Source organism: Melospiza melodia, chromosome 6 (genome assembly GCF_035770615.1).
Source record: "Melospiza melodia melodia isolate bMelMel2 chromosome 6, bMelMel2.pri, whole genome shotgun sequence".
NCBI lineage: Eukaryota > Metazoa > Chordata > Aves > Passeriformes > Passerellidae > Melospiza > Melospiza melodia.
Genome location: NC_086199.1, coordinates 47,765,122 through 47,788,997, shown reverse-complemented (window position 1 = coordinate 47,788,997; position 23,876 = coordinate 47,765,122). Strand labels below are relative to the sequence as shown.

The 23,876-nt window shown below is 36.6% G+C and overlaps 1 long non-coding RNA gene across 1 annotated transcript; it reads left to right on the top strand.

Annotated features, from left to right (window-relative positions):
* The first annotated feature begins 1,328 nt into the window (after nt 1–1,328).
* On the top strand, nt 1,329–22,169 carry LOC134419786 (uncharacterized). Its single transcript, XR_010028163.1, has 6 exons — nt 1,329–1,402; nt 3,247–3,368; nt 4,998–5,116; nt 8,936–9,062; nt 12,486–12,584; nt 21,474–22,169. It is a non-coding gene; the product is annotated as an uncharacterized LOC134419786 (long non-coding RNA).
* Nucleotides 22,170–23,876: the final 1,707 nt, after the last annotated feature.

Here is a 23,876-nt window from a genome sequence, read left to right as displayed (position 1 = left end):
GAGCCTTGAGAAAGACTTATGGAACACCAAATCACAAAAGAGAGAAATATATTGAGAAATAGATTTTGAACTGTACCATTCATTATATCTCATATACTTTCCTATGCTGAAATCTAAAGAGAAAGATCTAGTAATATGAATTTATTCATGTGTAGCCTTTTAGAACCTGCTGAAGAAATGGCAGCATGTGATGAAACACTGCTATTTTCCATGTCACCTTGTATGATGTCATTCCCTTGCAAGAGAATTAAATTTTCTGCAATAACTAAACTCTTCTGTTTCAGTGTATTTGCTATTGACTCCAGTTATCTTTTTTCAACTTCAAACTGTATATTTCAACAAATGTTAGAATATTAGTTGAAATACTACTTTATCAGTTGGAATATTATTTCTATTATTATTTATATAATGAAAATCTTATTTAATACTTATGCAAAACCATAGTTCTAGCAAATTTTTATCTGTCCTGTGGAATTACAAAAGTTTTGAAAATATTTTATAAATTATATCAAGAAAAGATTTCCCAACAGTTTTCTGCTTGGTGGTGGTATCTAGAACTAGAAGTTCTAAGGTTGCTTCTGCAGGCAGATGGATAATGTGATTTACATTAGGTCAAACTAAATCTCCAATGGATTAAAAATACTTTGAATCTAAATCTTAATGATTTACAGCAATGTTGTTATCAAATCCATGGATATTTACGCAAATGTACAGTTTCAGCTTGATTTTTATCAAATTATTGACCTTTGCAAAACAAAATCAGTCATTTTCAAGTTTTCTACCTTTTCTTTTTATTGTGTTGTTAAAAAACCCTCAGACCCCAATTTTGCTTTCTCTACACATTTATCTTGATCTGTTTATTTTATGCTTCCTTTGATCATTTTTATTGGCATTCTCTGAAATCATGGCACATAATTAATGGGTACACTTTTAGACCTGACGGAAATATTACTCCTTTAGTCAGAAAATTCCTTCCAGTCACAGTAGCTAACTTTCCATTGATGTAATAAAAATATGATTATTTATTTATCGTCTGAAACTTGTCTTTAAAAAATATGATGCTTTACATTAAGAATGAGAGCATTTATTCTAAATTGCTTTCAGAAATTATAATATCTTGACATAGAAGATATTGACTCAGAGTTCTAGTTAAGACACTGCGTTGATGTAGATACTATGGGCACAATTTTAGTTGCCAAAGGCCATTCATCTGCAACTGTACTTTATCATTTATAGGAAATTAAACCAGCCTTCTCTTAGTGATGTCTGTAAAAGCATTCTCCTGCCCATTTGTGCCACTGATCTGTGCTTTTTTTCAGACAGGGCCCCTCTGAGAGAGGGGATGAGGAGCAGCTTCTTGCAGTGTGTAAAGAGCTGGCAGAGTAATTATTGAAGGTTCAAGGTATGGCTTTATCCTGGATACATACTTCAGAAAAATATTATAAACTTTATACAAATATTATATACTTCATACAGATATACTTTATATATAATATAAAATTTATACAATTATTGAAAGATCCAAGGCATGGCTTTATCCTGCATACATACTTTACAAAAATATTATATACTTTGCACAAATATACTTTATATATAATATATACTTTATACAATTATTGAAAGAATCAAGGAATGGTTTTATCTTGGATATATACTTTATACACTTATTATATACGTTACACAAATATTATATACTTGATACAAATATCATATGCTTTATACAGATATACTTTATATATAATATATACTTTATACTTCATACTTTATAATTATATGTATATAATTATATATATACTTTATACAACTACTGAAAGATTCAAGGTATGGCTTTTTCCTGGATACATACTTTACAGAATTATTATATACTTGATACAAATATTATATACTTTATACAGATATACGTTATATATAATGTATAATTTATACAATTATTGAAATATTCAAGGTATGGCTTTATCCAGGATGCATACCTGATACAAATGTCATATACTTTATACAATTGTATATATACTTTATACAATTATTGAAAGATAGATGATATGGCTTTACCTTGGATACATACTTTTAAAAAATATTATATACTTTATACAATTATATATATACTTTATACAAATATATGTACACTTTATACAATTATTGAAAGATTTGAGGCATGGCTTTAACGTATTTGGGTAGTGCCCCGTGGCAGGAAGGAATGATGAATCTGACTCCATGTTCTCAGAAGGCTAATTCATTGTTTTATGATACTGTATTATATTAAAGAATTCTAAACTAAACTGTACAAAAGAATACAGAAAGGCTACAGACAGAAGGCTAAAAAGATAATAATGAAAACTCGTGACTCTCTGCAGAGCCCTGACACAGCTTGGCCCTGATTGGCCAAAGAGTGAAAACAATTCACATGAAACCAATGAAACAATCTCCTGTAGGTAAGCAATCTCCAACACATTCCACTTGTGAGCACAACACAGGAGAAGCAAATGAGATAATTATTGTTTTCCTTTTTCTCTGAGGCTTCTCAGCTTCCCAGGGAAACAATCCTGGGCAAAGGGATTTTTCAGAAAATATGAATGCCACATGGCTTTATCCAGGATCACTGCTGGGATCATTTCAAGGTACCAAAACCAGAGTAAATCATTAGCAGTGTACACTGGCAGCCCAGAAAGGCAGCTGGGTTTGGACTGCAGCCAGAGCAGGGTGAGCAGATGATGAGGAGGGGATCCTGCCCCTCTGCTGTGCGCTGGGGAGATCCCACCTGGAGCTTTGCATCCAGCTCTCGGCTCCCAGCATAGCAAGGACAGGGATTTGTTGGAGTTAGTCCACCAAGATTAGAGGGATGGAGCACCTCATGTAGGAGGAAACACTGAGAGAATTGGAATTTCCCACTGTGGAAAAGGGAAGGCTTTGGGATCACCTAACTGTGCCTGAAAAGAGCCAATGAGAGAGATGGAAAAGGACTTTTTGTAGGGGATGCAGTGACAGGAGCAGGGGAATGGCTTCACACTGAAGGACAGTAGGTGTACATGAGATATTAGGAGAAAATCCTTCCCTGCAAGGGTGGGGAGGCTCTGGCACACCTTGCCCAGAGGAGCTGTGGCTGTCCCATCCCACGCTGGGAGGGGCTCTGGGCAGCCTGGGATAGTAAAGGAGTCCCTGCCCATGGCAGGGGGCAGAAACTGAGTAGTCTGTAAGATCCTTTTCAACAGAAACAATTCTATTGGTCTATCAAATCTATTCTGGTTATAGGATTGTAAGAGTTTCATCCTTAAGAGCTGAATAAACTGTCATTTCACATGATGTTGAAGAAACAGAAAAAGGAATGTCAATCTTTTCCTCACTCCACAGATCTTAGGGCTGATTTCCTCCAGGTAAGAATCCCATGAAAGTAAAAGAGTATTCTTAATTTCAGTTTTGTGCATAGCCTGCAACACTTCTGATTCTCTAAACAGAATAAGCCTTCCAGTCACTAAGTGACTGTGCATGCATGGGAAAAGCATGTGTCTTGAGGTTTGGAACTGAAATTGTTTTGCTTTTGATTTCTATGGAAAATGAAAAGTAGCTCCTTCAAAATGCCCCTCTTGGCTCCTGGTATCTGAAGGATTCATAAAACATAGAGACCTTAATCTGCTAATTATAGTTAGTGTAAAAAGTCAATTTAAAAAAAATATATTGTGAAGTTGAAGAGATGAAATTCAGCACATTATAAATACGTCTTCTACAATTCTGTGATTGGGAATGTTTTAGCAAATTCTGACAAAACTATGAATTAATGTCCCTTTGTTTATGATTTTAAATTACATTGAGCAGTTTAATATAGCAAGGGTAATCTAAGATATAGAGTAGCTCAGTGGGTTTTGTGAGATTTGAGTTCATTATGTGGTCCAGCCCAGATTTCATTACAGGGTATTCTGTTTAAAGTGAGTGCATTTTTATCTCAGAGTGTTGCAGGACTGAGGAGTGCAGAGATACTCTCCTGATGCACACTAAAAATATCCCATTTAGCATCCAGCTCCGTGGTGTCCCTGCAAAGGCACATTTTGATTTAAATGGGATTAGTAGTGTGCATGAAGTTAAGCATGTCCATAAATGTCTGCAAGGCTTTGGTTATTCAGTGCACTCATTATCTCAATTTGTTGTTTCATGGAATTATTCCAAGTATCTCGTCTAATCACATTCTCCTGGAGACACAACATATGCCCACAATAGCATGAGCTATATATAGCTCCTTCCATATTTATGGAAGATCAATGGAACATTTGGATGGCCAGTGAATGCATGTATCTGTGAATTACCCTGCAGGAAATAAAATCCCTCAATGAGAGCATGCTGTGAATTCCCATGGGTAGAAAGCTGAGGTAGAAGTGTAATTTTTTGGATTAAAGCATTATGTAAATAATAAATTTATATGCTGATATTGTATTTGTTTAGATATTTATTTGTCATACTATATATTTTATATATTTTTATTTATAGAGAAATATTTTATCTATTAAAAATATTTAATATTATTATTGTATAATATGTTATATAATATATAGGTATATATTATATAATATATAATATAATAAATATTATATAATAGCAAAATATTATATAATAGTAATAATAAAAATTTATTATATATAAGATAATATGAATTATCATTAAAATCTATATATTAGAGGCATATAAATTATGTTTTATATAATATATAATATATAACATATAATACATATACTGTATATAATGTATATAATATATTTAATATATAATATATGTTTCTAATATATATATTAGAGATATATAAAAAATATATTTTTATATATTTGAGATTATATATTTTTATATTGCCATCAATTATATCAATATATTGATAATGTATTGATACAATTGATAGTAATACATAAACAAATGTACAGCAATGTGTTATAAGTCATGTAAAATAGGTATAGGTATATAATTAAATACAGATTTATATAAATTTAAAAATAAACTTGACACTAGTGTTTGTATTCTAGTTACAGATATGATCCACAGATACTGAAAAACACTATTGTGATGCTGGATGAAAATCAGGCATGTGAAAATATGAAAATGTCTGCTCTTCACTGAAGATATTTTCCCATGTTTGTTTCAGGTATTTCTGAATGACTAACCCTAGGTCTTTGGCTTGAAATGCAGTTAAAAGGAGCCCAAAGGATTATGTTCTCAGTAATGCTGCTGTAAGTCTGTTGAATTGCTTTATTTTTTTTAAGGGGAGCAGAATGTGAGGAAAGATTATGGCCTCTTTCTGCTGAGTTTGCTGCTTTCATCTACAAAAGCAGTCATAGGAATCAATGAAAGTCTGTATGGAAATTACATTTTAAATGTGTAAACACAGCAGAATGGGACTCTTCAGAACTTGGAAGGGCTCTATAGTATTGCTCACTACTCACCCTGAAACAAAATCTGAATTTGTTTTCAAATAGCAGAGCTAAGAAAGACAATTTTTCCCTAGAGCTGGCTGTAAACTGGCAATATTACTATTGCTGTGTATCATTATCTGCTGAAGGAATTAAGCATGAATCATTAGAGAAGGAGCTGGCTAGCATTCCAAATCCTTTCATAAATGTTTCTAGACATGCAATTCCTTCCTGACCTTGCCATTTAATGTATTTTCCCAGCAGCTGAAAAAATGGTGCTGTAACAATAATCACTGAATATTTTTTGTCTTTATGATCATATTTCATTTTTCAATTGAACCAGAGTCCGAGTAGTTCACATGAAAGAATTTAAATACTAAGACATTCAAACAATAGAGAATATCAATGAATGAAATTTCAGATGAACTTAATTTTTCTGAAATATCAGGTGGAATAAAACTGATGATGAAGAGAACTAATATCAATTATGTTGATTTTGAATTTGAACATTATATTATTTATATCATATGTGTATCATTTACACTGATTAGATAATGTAGATAATGTAATTTTAATAGCCTTTAATGAGATTTCCATTTCTCAGCTGAAAATCAGATTTACTTCCAGAAAGTCTCAATAAAATTAAAGTAGGATTTAAAGCATTCAGGAAAAATACAGCACTTCGAATAAAATTTTCATTCACTTCTTTACCTCCCATGAGTTTATCTGAACATATTCCTGCTTGCCAATGAGCACAGAAAAGCCTTGAAGTTGCAGATGAGTTACAGGCAACAAGGTATATAAAAATGACCAGGCATTATGTTCCTTCAGCTAAAATAAAACTGTTTCTTCTCTGCATGCATTCCTAGAGGGGTTGGCAAAGTTTAGCTTTTATTTGTTGTTTGAATTTGCTAGATGCAGAAGTTTTCCATCTGTACTGGAAGAGCACAAAGGAGTGTGTGGGATTAGCACTTCAACGTTTTGCAATTTGATATCTTCTTTTACTTCCCAAAATCCAATTCATAGCAATGAAAACATAATTGTTTACCATGGCAATAAGTGTCAACACCAATTTATTTCTTGTGCTTTGCTTTGCCTTTTCATCACTCTAGGGGTGCACATGAAACTGGACAAAAAAGTTAAAATTGTGTCACCAATTGTTGTCTGCAATCCAAATAAATCCCAGTCAACAACGTTGCTCTCCAGGATTTCATGCCTACTCCACTAAAAATGTAGTATTGAACCTAAAAATTGGAATGATGCCAGTGGCAAAAAGAAAAACATGCCCCAAATATTGGATCTAATTCCCAATGTACAGTAAAACAATAACACCCTAAATTAGGGTTAAGGAGCTTTTTCTTTTACTGATTTTTGGTAACACCCTCACAGAGACTCCAGAACCACAAGCTTCCCTTCCCCCCCCCCCCTTCCACTCAAAAGTGGACAAAGAGGAGAATTCCCAAAGGGAAAAAAACAATCACATAAGATAAGAACAATTTACTGGAAGCAGAAATGAAGTAAAAAAATGACCAGTAACAGCAACAATATTAATAACTAAAGTGTCCCAAAAAAAAAGTGAGTGGACACTAGTTCAAATGGAAACATGACATGTGGAATGGCAGCCAATGGTTAATAAAACTTGAATTGGCTTTGTTGCAGTGTAATTTTATGAACTGTTTGAATAGAAGATAACTGTTTCAAACCGGTAGGACAAACATATCAATATTGATATTGCAATATCAATACATTTTCATACTTTTCCTGCTGTGCTTACCTGATCTGCAAGCAACAAGGGTAAAAATCAGATTCATAAGATGAATTTATTATGACTTCTTAGTCCTCTACTCAGAGGGGAAATAGTAGAATATGATAATGTTATGTTTTAGGTTTATTAGATCGTATTCTACAGTAACAGTTTCCTCTGCTATCATTTCTACCTCACCATTTGCATTAGATGAAATTGGATCTTGTTACCAAAACAATTGCATAAGGTAGTTATTCTAAATATTCTAAATGTATATATTCTAAATATTCTAAATGTAGTAACACTTACTGTATTGACAGATTTCTTGGTCTCTGACAGAGACCTCAAATTTGACCTCAAATTCTCCCAGCTGGGAACAAGTTCTGGGTACTATTCAGTCAAACCAGTTAGTTTTTCTTGCCCTCATATTTTTCCTGTGACTGATAGATGGAATTGTAAGGAGCAGGTACACCAAGTGTTTGGTGTACAGCCTGTTAGATTGCCATCTTTTTCTCACTATTTAGTTTTGCTGCTCATTTTCATCTTGCTGTCTCTATCTACTGTAAAATCAGCACCATTCCTGCTTTTATACAGCAAATGATGCTGCAGAGTTGTAATTTCTAAGTGATCTATATGAGACCTGAAGCACTATTACAATATCAATTTAGCTTTGTTTTGGGGGAATAAACATAAGAGGAAAAGCATATTAATATGTTTTCTTATACAACATATGCTATTAATTGAATTAAATAATTGATACTTTTTGATGAATTTATTCTTAATAAAATTATCTGTATATTTCTAAGAAAAATAGTAATGGAACAGCAGTGAAATCCATCCAGTATCGAAACAATTGTCCACTCTGAGCTTTTTCCTTCAGTCAGGATGTACTAATGAACTCTCTGCTGTTACAAGCTCAGCTCTGACTGCACCAAATCTTTGCCTAATCTTGCCACTTAGCTTGGATCCAGCCCTGATTGACCTAACATTAAGTAGAAAAGCAATCTTACACTGAAGTGAAAGTAGAAAAGTAAGCAAAGTTAAGTAGAAAAGTAATCTTACAAGAACAAACATTAACCACTGCTGGTGTACTGCCCTCCCCTGGCCCCCTCCCTCCCCCCCATTCTCCTTGATCACCCTAAAATCCCAGGGATCCAGACCCTAAAATGTCAGGAATCCAGACCCTACAGTCCCAGGAATCACGGGGTCCTTTGATTTAGGAGTTTTGCTGTTCCCTGGACCTTTCCTGAACCTCCAGCACAGCTGAGTCAGGGTCAGCCCTGCCTATTCTGAGCAAGGAGCAGTACAAGGGTGTATGACCCCCAATGCCCCTGGGAGATCACATCACTGCCTAAATTAATGGAATAAATCAGCCAGGACTCTCTTTTCTTCACGCAGGAAAGCTGCTTCTTCATTCACATAACTCATTTTCACACATTTTTCACTGGCCTCGTGTTTGGCTCCCCTTGGTTAGTAGTTTTCTTTCCACCTAATTCATTGGTTAGTAAATAGCTTTTTATTTGTCTATCAAATCTCTCGATTCTTGGTTTGTTTACATTTTTTTCCTACTGGTTCTCATGGGACAAACCCCTTGTTGTTGCAGGAGCATTTGCTTTTTCACTTTTAGAATAAGTTGTTGTGTTAATCAAGTTCTCATCCTCAAAATAGCTTCACATGGGAATGTGCAAACTGTTGGGTAGCTGCACGTGGAGGAGGTGACAGGGCAGCTTTGGCAATTGAGCAAAGCCAGGCCTGAATTCAAAAAGCCTTTCTTTAATAATTCTTCTACCTGTCTTCTGCCTGTGCTTAGCCTCCTCCATACTAATACTAATTAGTCTCTAAATGAATGAACCTGGTGACTGAGCTTGCAGCCGTATAAGCAAAGGTCTGGACATCCTTGGACATCCTTGTGCCCCTCTGCTGCCCAGAGCCTGCTGGTAAGTGTTAAATGATTAAGTGGTGCTAAATCCTTTAAACATAATCTCTTGATCAAGTCTGAGGCAATTTTGGCAATTGGACCCATGGCTTTAAGGGTCTCTCTCACCCTTTGCACTTTTATTTTTCTGGTCTCCATATGCGTTATTTTACATTTATTGTGTAATCAATTTTCTTTTGTGGGCTTTATCTCTACAGTAAATAGCAGAGTAAACGTTGCCATTGAACCCTGTTTGTTTGAGCTGTCACCAATTTCTATCCAAGCTCCATTTGCCAGGACTTTTGCTGGTGGCTCCATTTGGTGGCAGAGGGATGTTGGATATAAATTTAAAGAACACCACCATGGTGGTTCCTTAAACTGCCTAAAGCACTAATGCACAACACCATCACTCTAGCTGAAAAACAGCAGCCTAAAAACTGCATTGTTGTTGTAATTCTTTGCACTATTGTGGTAAACCTTCCTGTTAGGCAAGGTATCAAATTTGTGGGATGTATCTGTAGGCCCTGAAAGAACTCAAGGATATTGACCTTCTCAATATAAATACAGAAATTGATTTATTTCCAGAAAATGTGGGGTATGTTCTGTTGAATGTTATTCTACATGACATAAAGCAAAACTCAAAGCAAATAAATGTGCTTACTGCAAAATTGCAGATTTCTACATCTTCTGATTACTATAGTTCCATTTGTCTTTAAGAGAACATTGACAGTTTTTCCAATGATTATTCCCACACTTGTCCATCCATTTTTTTTTTTTTTGGAAGTAAATGTCCTAGAATTGGCTGGGTACATTTAGATTTGTTGAAGCTGGGAATTGTTAAGTACATTTAAAGGAAGAGTGAAAAATCTGTAAACATTAATTTCTTGCCTGGTAATTAGTGTTGTATTTTCTTATTTTTAGAATAATCTATGCTCTTAGTCATTGGTTTTAGTCACTCCAACAGGAGTGACTAATTCAACTAGAAAATAACGAGGCATCTTCAAAGAGAAGAGAAATATACTAACCATGAAAATGACAACATGGGGGTGGAAATTCAAGTGAATGACATGTGGTTTTAAAATCCTTAAAGGTGATACAGTGGTTCCCAAGGACAGCTCCTCAGGACAACAGAACCAGGGAGGTTTTGGTGAGCCTTTGGTGTAATATTGTAGCCTAGAGGGACTTTTTTAGTTTTGTTTTATTTAGAGCCTTACCTTGGAAATGTGTACAGGACTTTGAGGTGCTACAACTAGAATTTAAGCAGCTCAGTGCCATGAGGCTGAACTCACCTGTGGAGCCATTTAAGGGCTTTGTAATGGTCAGTGGTAGAAGCACCAGGTAATCTGAGCTTTTACAACTGCAAGTTGGATCCAGGAATCTGTCCTCCTGGGTTTGTTAAATTATGTTGTAAAAGGAAATGTAGTTGTTATGTTTCAAAATTATTAGTGATAATAAAAAATATTACCTCTGATCTTTCAGATAACATGGAGTTAAAAAAAAAATCAATTGTTCTACTCATGCAGTACAGTTGAAAACCTTTAACTTGACTTTATGTGGAATATTAATACAGAGCTGATATGAGTGTGAGGTTAGAAGAATGCATACATGTAATACATCATTTGTCAGCTAAGAAAAAACCAGAAAAGCCCAAGCACTGTAAGTAGGGCTTTAGCAGCATGCTGTATTTCTCTTAGCCAGAAACACAATCCTGTGAGATCTGTCCATTGGGTTTAGGTGCACAGGATGTTCTAGAAACTGCAAAGAGAGAGACAAGAGCAAAGGGCATGTAACCTATCACTGTAAAATGTAGTTTTCTGTAATTTTAGTGTAGCTAAACAGTTCCAGCTGTCAGCGTATGTCACATTAATATTTTCTGAAAAATCCCTTTGCCCAGGATTGTTCTCCTGGGAAGCTGGGAAGCCTCAGAGAAAAAGGAAAACAATAATTATCTGATTTGCTTCTCCTGTGTTTTGCTCACATGTGGAATGTGTTTGGAGATTGTTTCATTGGTTTCATGTGAATTGTTTTGAATCTTTGGCCTATCAGGGCCAAGCAGTGTCAGGGCTCTGGAAAGAGTCAGGAGTTTTCATTATTATCTTTTTAGCCTTCTGTAAGTATCCTTTCTCTATTCTTTAGTATAGTATATTTTAGCATTCTTTAATATAATATAGTATGATAAAATAATAAATTAGCCTTCTGGAGTCAGATTCATCATTCCTGCCTTCATCTGGGAGCACCCTGGAAATACAATAAGCCTTTCTTCAGGACAGAGGCTCCAGGCCCTTGGTTGGGTTTTCTCTGTATCTCCACATCTCTCTGATGGCTGGGGAGGCCAGCCCAGGACACAGCAGTCCCCTGGCCTCTGCAGGGCTGAGGAGAGCAGAGGATTCCCCCATTTCTGTACCTGTGGCTGCTCCTGCTGGCAGCAATCCCCCTGCTGCAGCCAGGACAAGATTATGAACCTGCTGCGCTGCAAGGGCTCACTGGGGGGGCTCGTGTTCAGCCTGGTGTCCCCCAGCTCCTGTCCCACCAAGCTGTGGGACCCACCAGTCCCAATTCCCTGCTGGTGCCTGGCTTTCCAGCTGCAGGACTTGACACTTTGCTGAGCTTGGGGGTGTTCCTGCCAAGGCCACTCCTCCAGGTGATCGAGGTCCTGCACGACCTTCTGGATGGCAGCCACCCTCCCAGGGTTGTGGCACCACAAACCTGCTGGGGGACCACACTGCCCCATCCTTCAATCTGTGAGAAACAGCCTCAAGTTGACCCAGAGGAGTTTAGATAGGATATTAGGAACAAAATAATTCACTGGAAGGATTGCCATGGGCTGAAACAGGGAACTGGTGCAGTTGTGATGCCTGTAGATAATTTAAAACCATGGGGTCACACTTGGGGACATGGTTTAGTGGTGGACTTGGCAGTGCTGAGCTGGAATCAATGGTCTCTAGGGTCCTTCCCAACATAAATGATTCTGTTTTAAATAGGACAGGGCCCTGTGGTACACCAGTGATCTCTAAGTGACCCTGGGCCTGAATTTTCATCCCATTTTCCATCCACATCACTACTCACCCAGAATTATGCCTCATATAATGTATTATATTATATTATATTATATTATATTATATTATATTATGTTATGTTATGTTATGTTATGTTATGTTATGTTATGTTATGTTATGTTATATTATATCATATTTATTGTATTATATTTATTGTATTATATTTATTGTATTGTATTAGAGTTATGTTTATATTATGTTCGTTATATTATGTTATGTTGTATTGTGTTATGTTATAATTATAACGTTATAATTATGTTATATTATAACATTATATACAGTATGTATATATATATATATAACATGTTATATTATAACATTATAATAGTGCCATGATATTGAGACAGCACAGCCAGCAGCACTGAAAGAATGCCTTGTTTCCCTCTTAGGGTTTTCCATGTCTGTATCCAGAACCACAGCAGAGAATCACTGCATTCCACTGCTTTCAGCTTATTGCACCACAGCTGATTCTGTTTTCAAAAATTCAGGTAAAAGACCTCATGTCCCCTCCATCTTCCACATGCTGAAAGGTATTTTATGTGTTTGATCCTGGAAAGTTGAAGTGTGTCACTTGGAGTGGCAAAACATGCTGTTTAAGGGTGGTTATTGAGGATACTGTAGAGTGAGGAAGAGTTTTTGTGCAGCAGCCACAAATAACTGTGTGCACACATCAAATGTGGGAATTTGTACAATTTTTAAAAAATTATTTTAAAAAAAATTTGGATGGGTTACTTTGGATTTTTTTACTTTCTCTGCAGTTACTAGCTTATCTGTGTTCTTCTGCTGTAGCAGCGGGCTCCTAAAGTTTTTTGTAAAATTATGCGTAAACTCTTCACAGAGAAATAGAAATTCTGACATGGAAATTCTGTATCAGAAGACAAGTGTGTTATTGTCAGTTTTAAATCAGTTCCACAAATGCAAAAGCCTTTTTACTTCTTGTGTCCAGTCAATAATATAAAATTAAAGTACAGTCAGCACAGGGACCAGTTGTTTTTCCCCATAATGAGGCCTCAACCCATGCAACATTGTCATTTTTAAGCTGACATACAATTTTACGTGGGGCAAAGTGATGACTGCTCTGTGCAGACATGTATCTGAAGTTTAAAATGCATTACGTGGGCAAAGTAATTTTGTTTTCCTGTTGTAATTAACGTTTCTCTCTTAGTCTTGATCATTTTGCAGATTATCTTCTTTTCAAGGCTGAAATTTGTAATTTGTGCATAGTTCTTAGTTTTAGGGGACTCAATACAATCTGTGGATTATTCAGAACTTGTTTGTGGAGCAGTCATGAATGTTTTTACTACAATTTGATGTAGAAAATGTGTTCATCTTCTGCCTTCCTCTGGCACTCTCTGGCATAGCAGTGAAAGCAGAACATGAGCTCAAACAGCAGCACAGTGGCACACAGCATCAGCCAGCATTTTTCTATTTGCCATTTTGTGATTCTTGGCATGAATTAAACAGTTGTCCCCAGGAAAAGGCCACCAGGGGATATCTTTTCAGCCTGGAAAAAAAAAAGGTGGCCCTTCTAGGAATGTGATACCTAGGTCAGGAAACACAGTGGATTTGATCTGACATCTCTGTCTCATCACAAGCTTCTCACTGTGATTTACTAGACTATGTACAAAAGAAAAATTTGCAATGTGAGACCTTAGAACTGCTAATTCTTTCTCTCCTGGCATATAATTTTCACACTTGTTTTTCATTTTCCAAACATGGTTTGAACTTTTTTCTTTTCTTTCATAGTAGTGAGTTTCATCCTTTGCTTTCAAAGGGGAAGGGACAAAATCATCACTTACTTTTTTCTTGTACCTACATTTATTTATTTTTACCCTAAACATCTTTATTTTTTCTAACAAAAACTCCCAACAGCCAAAAGTATAGCATTTTTTTTTACATTTAGACAAAAATAACGTGGTCCTAATTTCATTTTTAGGTATAATTCTTAACTGATGTTTACCTGCTTCTTATTTTCTCATTTACATTTCTTGTGATGTGTGTGTATATATATAAAATTTCATATGTGTATATATATATATGAAATTATAGATATTCATTTCATTGTTATACAATTTTATTATTATATATATTAATTTAATATATATATTCATATATACATGAAATTAAAAGAAGGAAAAAGAGACTGGACAAATTACTGAAAAGGAATAATTTTAAACATTATCAGTAACTTTTGTGCCATAAGTTAAGCAGCAGCTTCATGACCCCGATGAAATCATCTGAGCCTCCGTCATTCCTCTCCTCCAATGGCCTGTTCTTCTCAATTGTGTAAAATTGCATGACAGAACATGAGAATTAGGAAGATTTTGCGGGAGGTTGGGCTGTATTTTTGCATATCCAGCATTCAGAGCTCAGAGGAATATTGCTCTGCCTGGTGTGACACCTGGAATGGAACATACAGGTGGCACAGCAGGCTGGGAAAAGTTGAACCTCTTGGATGCTTTTAGTTCGTACTCTTTGAAATCAGGGATCTGAGGAGTCACCTCAGAGTCCTTAATCACAATTTTGCCGCTGGCACACTTGTTAGGAGCAGAGAGGAAAGCACTGCCTGGTGGCACTTTGGGACATCAGCACCAGGGAGGGTCAGCCACCCTCTTGGACCTGAGTTTGGGCCCCAAAATGTCACAGGGGGATGTCCCAGTCATGCTGCACCTATGGAATGTCACAGGGGGATGTGCCAGTCATGCTGCACCCCAAAATGTCACAGGGGGATGTCCCAGTCATGCTGCAGATCTGAAATGTCACAGGGGGGTGTCCAAGTCATGCTGCACCCCAGAATGTCACAGGGGGATGTCCCAGTCATGCTGCACCCCAGAATGTCACAGGGGGGTGTCCCAGTCATGCTGCACCCCAAAATGTCACAGGGGGGTGTCCCAGTCATGCTGCACCCCAGAATGTCACAGGGGGATGTCCCAATCATGCTGCACCCCAAAATGTCACAGGGGGGTGTCCCAGTCATGCTGCACCCCAAAATGTCACAGGGGGGTGTCCCAGTCATGCTGCACCCCAGAATGTCACAGGGGGGTGTCCCAGTCATGCTGCACCCCAGAATGTCACAGATGGATGTCCCAGTCATGCTGCACCCCAGAATGTCACAGAGAGTTGATGTTGTGCTGTCCCATGTGTGACAGGGGAAGGGACAGCACTGTGCCTCTTGGGGACCCTGCAGCCTGCAAAGCTCAGCTTGGCAGATTAATTTTCCCTCTGAACAATTTGGTTATACACGTACTAAGAGGTTCAGTCTGAGCAGAAATAACTCCCCCTTATCTCCAGCTGGAGTATGAATCTTATTTATTTATTTATTTATTTATTTATTTATTTATTTATTATTATTGTGACTATTTTGGCTTGCATAGACTATATTATTATCATTATTTGTTCATTTATTATTAATTTATTATTTTTATTTACTATTGTGACAATACTGGCTTGCACAGAGTATATTATTCTTATTCTTATTCTTATTCTTATTCTTATTCTTATTCTTATTCTTATTCTTATTCTTATTCTTATTCTTATTCTTATTCTTATTCTTATTCTTATTCTTATTCTTATTCTTATTCTTATTCTTATTCATTTAATTATTTATTATTATCCTGACAATTCTGGCTGCACAGAGTATATTATTTATTTGTTTATTTATTTATTTATTTATATTTTATTATTATTACTATTATCCTGACAATTCTGGCTTGCATAGCATATATAATGATCATTATTTATTTATTAATTATTTATGAATTTTTATTATCCTGACAATTCTGAATTGCACAGAATATATTATTACTATTAATAATTTATAAATTATTTATTTATTAATATTACTCTGAAAATTCCGGCTTGTACAGAGTATCTTTTTTTATTATCCTGATATTTATTATCCTGATAATTCTGGCTTGCATAGAATATGAACAGATTAGGGGGTTTTGCCCTGCTTTTCAACTACAATCAGAAATATAAAAGGGCAATCTGTGGTCATTAATGAGACAATGCTGTGGTGCTTTGTGAGAAGGATTTTGTCTCTTTTATCTCATTTGTTACCAGCCTGATTGAAATGATTTCCTATCAGTGGAAATGCAAGAGAAAGGACATCGGCTGGAGCTTGTGCTCCCAGGTAGTCAAGATAAGCCAGCAGCTTATCTGCTGGCCAGGAGAGCATTTCACACATTCCCTCACTTTTGTAGCACCTGTTAGAAATGCATGACTTTGTGGGTTATCAGCATGAAATGGTACTCAATGAGAAAAATGAAAAATGAACATTTTTATTCACTCATTTAGGCAGGATTTTTATTCACCTATGCACACAAAGAGCAAGCAGCGTTGGGAAATACCTGCTGCACTGTGGATTCTAATTCATGAAAAGCTCAGGAGAAGCTAATCAGGGTCAGTACAGCAGGAAAACACAAAAAACCACTCTTTCAGTGGCTTCTCATGTGTTTTCATCTTGTCTTCCCAAGTGGCAGCAAGTGACCTCACTTAAAGATTAATCTTTTCATTAGGAACATTAATAGTGCTCCAATGCCTTCCCTAGCCAGAACATTTCTTTCAAACAAATGAGAGGTATTTTCCCAGAAAAATATGTTTTATAGCTATATATAGCTATATTTTTATATATATCTCTCTATATATATTTTATTTTGTATATATATATACATATATACATTCCATGTATGTATATATATATATATATATACATACTCCATATATATATATATATATACACACTCCATGTATATATAAATACATCTAAATAGGTACTTTCTGCTCTTTACAAGTTTCTGGAGACTTTGAGATTCTGTTCTTTCCCAGATGATGTTGATTTAAACTCAGGAAATATTCAAACCAGATGTGTAACATAATTATGGTATTCATTAGATCCAAGCTTTTTATAATCTGTCTGAAAATACGGCAAAAATATAAATTGAACGTGTTTCTATTTTTTTTTTTCCAGAATTAATATCAGAGTTTTTAACTTCAAAACTGCAGATTTTTCACTGAAGGAATTTGTGACTAAGTTGAATTCTAGGTGTAATATAGTCCCTTTTTCCCATCAAAGAAGTAGCATCTTTTCTTTTCTGCTTTAAGTTACTTGTTAAGTGACACTTAAAAAAAAAAATAAAACCTGTATTTGATATGAAAGTTCTAGAGTTTAAAGTGATGTTTCATGTATTAGTGAAAACTGGTGAAAGTGGCCTTTAACCACCAAGAGCAGGTGGAATAAAACCAGTGAGAATAAAAGCAGTTAATAGGTAAAATTGAGAGCATGGCATGAGATGATTCAAAGCTACATTAATACTAACAAACACACCAAAACTAGTGTTTTTCTAGAAAAAAGGCAAGAAATATTTAGAATAAATAAAGATCTCACCAGGTTTCTGCTTGGCTAAAGAAAATTATTGGAAAATAAGGGGACTTGAATATTTCTGTTCTGAGGAGCTGAGCAAGTTTTTCATTTTCATATCCATCTCCACCCTAGCAGTAAGGAAATAGATTTGTTTATTAATGTTTGATTTCATCTCATCAGCAAGAAAAGACTTCCATCCATTGCTTGTGATGAGACACTGTCCAGTGATAATTTTATGGTAATTAATCACAACCATCAGATTTCCTCTTCCATGTTGTTTTGCTGTAAGAAGCTATAATGTTTACAGTTCATTAATGTAAAAGAAGCATCAAAAATGCCTGTCTTCTCATTTTGGAATGTGTAATTTACGTTTCTTCTGGGACAACTTGAATAGTGCTGCAATTAACAGCCTATAATGACAAATCTGCTTTTCAGATACTCATCATTCAGATGTAAATATTTACTCCACATTCATGAGCCTCATTGATTGGGAGCAACTATTTATCATTCACTAGTCTAGAGGCAACAAAATCATATTCATGCTTCAGTCACTTCAAAATAGCAACTTTTGTTCGCTGCTGCCTTGTTAAGATGTATTAATTAATTATAAAATGATAGCAAAGAAGGGTTTGAACTCTAATTTCAATCATGAAGGTTTCAGTTAAACTAAGCTTAAAAGCAATTTTATTATGTATGTGGGAAAGTCAAATTAAGATCATATCAAATTTACACCTGACATTTCCTTATTTTACCTGATTTGGTAAAGTGCATGCTCTTTTTTTGGTTGGATTTTTTTCCCTTCTCACATTTTTGCTTCTCTTGTATGAACTACATCTTTCTCCACCAGCTTGTGCTTGTCCAGGTCTGTTCTGTCTTTTTCAGTCTAGGCACAGACACTGAATTTCCGTGATGTGGTTATTGATTGTTGTGGTGTTGTTGAGGGTCCCCAGGATGAGGTGAGAGATGAGAATTGACTCTAAGTTTTCGGAAGGCTGATTTATTATTTTATGATAAATATTATATTAAAAGAAACCATATACTAAAACTACACTAAAGAAAAAGGAAACATCAGAAGGCTGGACCAGAATGATGATAAAAAACCCGTGCAAGGCTCAGAGTCTGACACAGCTGGCTGTGATTGGACATTAAATTAAAACAATTCACATGCTGGGTAAAGAATTCTCCAAATCACATTCCAGAGGAGTAAAACATGGAGAAGCTGAAGCTTCCCAGCTTCCCAGGAGAAGAAATCCTGGCAAAAGGATTTTTCATAAAATATGACAGTAACTCAGTCAATGAGGAGGGACAGACAAGGGCAGATAAACATGTCTGGGTTTTTTGATTGTCTCCTACCTGTAGGAAATGGAAAGACAGAAATTTCCACAGATGCTGGAGGATTTGATTTGTGGCCTTGGGTTGGTGTAAAAATAAAAGTACACAGACATAAAGCAGAAAAATCATAAACTTCTGTTTCTATACTTGTAAGTAAGAATATGCCTTAAGAATTGATACTTTATTGCATTGATAAGATGGTGAAGGGTTTATAGTGCAGTAAAGTAATAACATGGAGTAAGCCCAGAGTTTATAAATTATAATAGAAGCGCATGTGTGTGTACATGTGATAGCAGCCCATCAAAAAGTATCCATAAAGTAGATAAAAGTATCTGTGGATAAAAGTATCCACAAAGTATATAAAAGCACTGTGGATAAAAGTATCCACAGTGCAGCAGAATGAACTAAAGGTGCAATAGGTTAGAAAAACAAATTAAACTTTGTGGCAGCTTTCCATTGGATTACAAAGTTCTATATTGCCTTAGAATGGAAAAACTTCTGACTACTCTGAGCTATGGCTGAGTGTCACTGCGATATTTTATGAAAATCCTTTTGCCAGATTTTTTTCTCCTGAGAAGCTGAGAAACCTCAGAAAAGAAATGTCACCAATAATTATCTGCTGCTGAGGAATGTGGCAGGTGCATCTTTGATTGGTCTCATGTGGTGGTTTTTACTTGATGACCAGTCATGGTCCAGCTGTGTCAAGGCTCTAATCAGTCAAGAGTTTTTATTTTTCATTCATTTCTAGTCTTCTGATGAAATCCTTTCTTCTATTCTTTTAGTATAGTTTTAGTATAGCATTTTAATATAATATAATATCATAAAAAAATAAATCAGCCTTCTGAAACATGGAGTCAAGATTCTCCTCTCTTCCCTCATCCTGGGGACCCTCAAACACTGCTACAGCTGAGTTCTTGCTCCTCTAAAATCTCACAGCTTCTGTTGCTGATGTTTATCTGAGCAATAAATGTTTTTTAGCCCATTTAGTCCCATCCCTTCATTAAGGCATTGGTAATAGCACCAAAGCAGCATCAAGCTTCTGAAGGTTTGCTTTTACAGCAGGTCACCCAAAGGAGACAGGCAAGGAGAAATCCTCTTATAAGAGGATTTTTCACCTCTCACCTGTACCACAGTCCTTGTTCCAGCTTTTTCTTGGCATTGGCAGCTGTTCATATTCCAGAAAATGTGAACAAGGCTGCACACTCTCCTTTTGCTCCCACCACCTCCAGCTCCTTCTGCTCCTCAGCTCTGTGTCTCACACAAACAGAAAACTCCAGTTTCACGCATGTCTCACACTGCTCACCTGGGGTTTTTTGCAGATCTCTCCCACCAACCTCTCTTCTACCCCACTGAACTTCTCCCTGTCCTCCTCATTTAGCTCAGCCTCTTCCAGCAACCCGTTTGTTCTTTTCTATTTGCAGATAATGTATCAGATAACATCCCTCAACATGCATAAAATCTGATATTCCTGTTCCTCTGGGAGCAGCATTTAGGCATGAGGATGCCTTTCTGCAGCTCCTTGTGCCATTCTGTCACGTTTTTACCTCTTTCTCTCTGCCTAAGGGGTAACTGTGCGCAGTGTTAAGCACACAAATTAGGATAGGAAATGTTGCCCCCTAAAATCTGAAAGGATGGGGTGTTTTGCTTTAGAATTTCCTGCTCCATCAGCTGATGGGCACTTGTTGCATTGTCTCCCATCCTTCTCAAATGTAAAGGAGCACTTCAAAGCCAAGTGCTCCTCAGTCACTTAAAAGAATGGGTGGCTTTCTCCCAGATTTTTCTGCAAAAGAAACCTCAAAAAGCAGTCTGGTGAAAGCATTGCCTGGGTATGGTCACCAATAGCTGGAGCTATTTTTTCATATATCTCAGCTTTTCCTCTGCTGATGATTATTCTAATCATTGGTACCTGCAAAGCAGTGGAAGATACAAACAAGTCTCATATTCTAGGAGCTGCACTAATGGTTCACATAAAGCAAAAGTCATTAAAAATGAGTTCTTCTAATAGGCTGAAAAATTTTCTTCTAGTAGATGAAAAAGGTTTGCTATGGATGAGATTATTTGTGCTTCCAGTAGATGCATGCTGAGAAATAGAGGGAAGCATACTTTGTTTTCTCATATAAGAATTAAATATAACCCACAAAAACGTGGTTTAGCTCAAATAAATGACATAGGTTGTGGTTAGGTTTGGGGGTTTTTGATTTTGGTTTTGGCTTTGGGTAATTTTTTGGGGTTTTTTTTGGTTTGTTTTTTTTTTGTTTTTTTTTTTTTTTTGTTACAGAAAAACCATTTATTTTGTGGAGAATAAACTCCCTACTATTCAACAGAGTGAACTTGCTCAACAGTTTCAAAATGCCTCCCTTCTTCTTCCTAATTTTTTTTTGACAAAGATTGACCAAAAGTTTTTTTTTTCTTTGAAAATTAGTTTTTGTCAATTTCTACTCTGCCCAGTTCCGTGGGGAATATCACAGATATTAGAAAAAACATGCAATTAAGTAAATCTGAAAATATTTTATTTAGGCTGCAGGGCTAAGAATACTTTATAGGGATTGTGGGCAGGGAAAAGAATCATGATATGAGGCCAAGACTTCAATTATTTATATTCTTAACGAAACTTTAGCCTGCCTGCTCTCATTTTATGTGATTAGGAACAGAGTTTTTAACAAGTATTTTCTTTCTTGACCAGTTCAGGTGATGCATCAGGAAACTCCGGGTTTTTTTCTGTGAAGAAACCTTCCAGCTGTATATCACCTCAATTAAGCAGCTCTGAAGCTCTTATCTTAATCCCTGCACTGATAAAACAGTAATTGTTCTGCAAGACTACAAGGGGAACCGTGACTCCAGAAAGGACATGGTGTTCCAATTGATCTCAATTACTCTAATGTAACTAATTCTTTTGTCCACCATCTAAATTTAATGCTTCTGCCTCCCTGAGGATTTGTCACAAGATCTCCCACATTATTGGGTTTGTGCTGACCTGTCACTGCCTAGTCTGCATTCTCAACCAAGCCAAAATAATTGCCTTCATTTACCTGACAAGTCTTTTGAGCCCTCAATTCATCACAGTGTTTTAAGTGTTTCAATTAGTTACACTAATGAATCATTAACTCAGTGTGCCTTCAAAAGGCCAGATTTTACCTTCTACCTGGTTATGGGGGATTTTAACAGAGACATAAAAAGCTAAACTTCTGCTCTGAGTGAGCACTATTGACTCATAACTCATTAAGATTTTATTTTGGCATCTCCAGCCTTCAGCAGGGTTGCTTGACGTGTATCATGAAGAAAATAAAAATTTGACCATCAGCTTAAATTGTCCTGATAAAGTAAAAGCTTGCCTAATGGCAACTAGTTTGTTCTTTTCTATTTGCAGTGTATCAGACAATGTACCCCAACATGCATAAAATCTGATATTCCTGTTTCTCTGGGAGCAGCATTTAGGCATGAGCCTCTCTGGAGCTCCTTGTGTGTTATAGGAAATATTGCCGCTTCAAATCTGAAAGGACAGTGTGTTTTACTTTAGAATCTCCTGCTCCATCAGCTGATGGGCACTTGTTGCATTGCCTCCCATCCTTCTCAGATGTAAAGGAGCTCTTCAAAGCCAAGTGCACCTCAGTCATTTAAAAGGATGGGTGGATTTCTGCCAGATTTTTCTGCAAAAGAAACCTCAAAAAGCAGTCTGGTGAAAGCATTGCCTGGGTATGGTCACCAGTAACTTCCTCACTCCTAGTACCAGTAAAAATAACAGAGAAAGATAAAAAAGATAGTCCTGGAAAGGGTTCTTGAAGAGGCTATATATAAAATGTTGTTTAAAAACAGCAGTAGGAAGGGAGGTAGCCAGGCCAAAGTATAAAGGACAAAATAGGGGACAGAAGAGCTCTCTTTCAGAGTACTACTAAATGCAGTAGTTCATATGAAATCTTCATTTGGGAATTCCCTTAACAACAATTTGCCATCCCATCTTCTGGAACAGTAAGGACAGGTTTATTTTATTCTGCATCATCTCTATTCTCTTGTCTATCCTAAGAAAACATTGTTACCTGTTGGACAATTTCATGGCTTTTAAACCTTGGGTGGTGATGTTTTGCAAATGCAATCCATAACGTTGTAAGATCACAAATAGAAACCATTATTTGTTCATTTATAAACTGCTAATTTATTTTTCATCTGCCATAGTGTGCCTCTTCTTATGGTAATCCCCAAATGGAGAAGGCAACACCCTCCAAACCCTTTCCCAGTTTGGCTGCCAGTGCTGTCTCTCCTGTTCTCTGTGGGATTTATGGGATACTGATGTCCCCTGCCTTATCTAGCCTTAATTCTAGATAAGCCAGTACTCAGAACATGTGCTTCTGAGCCCAAAGCTCAGCCTAGACACTCTCAATTCTGATGGGTTTTTGATTTTCAGGGGGCCACCACTTACCCAGCAGTGGGATTGCATATTCTAATCTAGGTCAGAAAAGTAGATAAGACTTTTCCTGGGTCATGAAAGGTACTGGCAGAGCCAAAATTTCATCCCTACTTTCACTGGGACAGGGTCTTGTTCCTTCACAACTTGTGCATGAGAGCAGGATAAACCCAGCAGGACGTGATGCAAACCCAGAGAAAGGACAGAGGGGAAGTTCCAGATGAGTGTAAACCCAGAGACAGGACAGAAGGGAGGTTCCAGAGCAGGATAAACCTAGCAGTAGGCAATGAAATCCCAGAGAAAGGACAGAAGGGAAGTTCCAGAGCAAGATAAATCCAGCAGGACGTGATGCAAACCCAGAGAAAGGACAGAGGGGAAGTTCCAGTTTAGGGTAAACCAAGAGACAGGATAGAAGGGAAGTTCCAGAGCAGGATAAACTCAGAGAAAGGAGAGAAGGGAGGTCCCAGAGCAGGATAAACCCAGCAGGACATGATGCAAACCCAGAGAAAGGACAGAGGAGAAGTTCCAGATCAGGGTAAACCCAGAGAAAGGACAGAAGGGAAGTCCCAGAGCAGGATTAAACCCAGTAGGATGTAATGAAAACCCAGAGAAAGGACAGAAGGGAGGTTCCAGAGCAGGGTAAACCCAGCAGGATGTAATGAAAACCTAGAGAAAGGACAGAAGGGA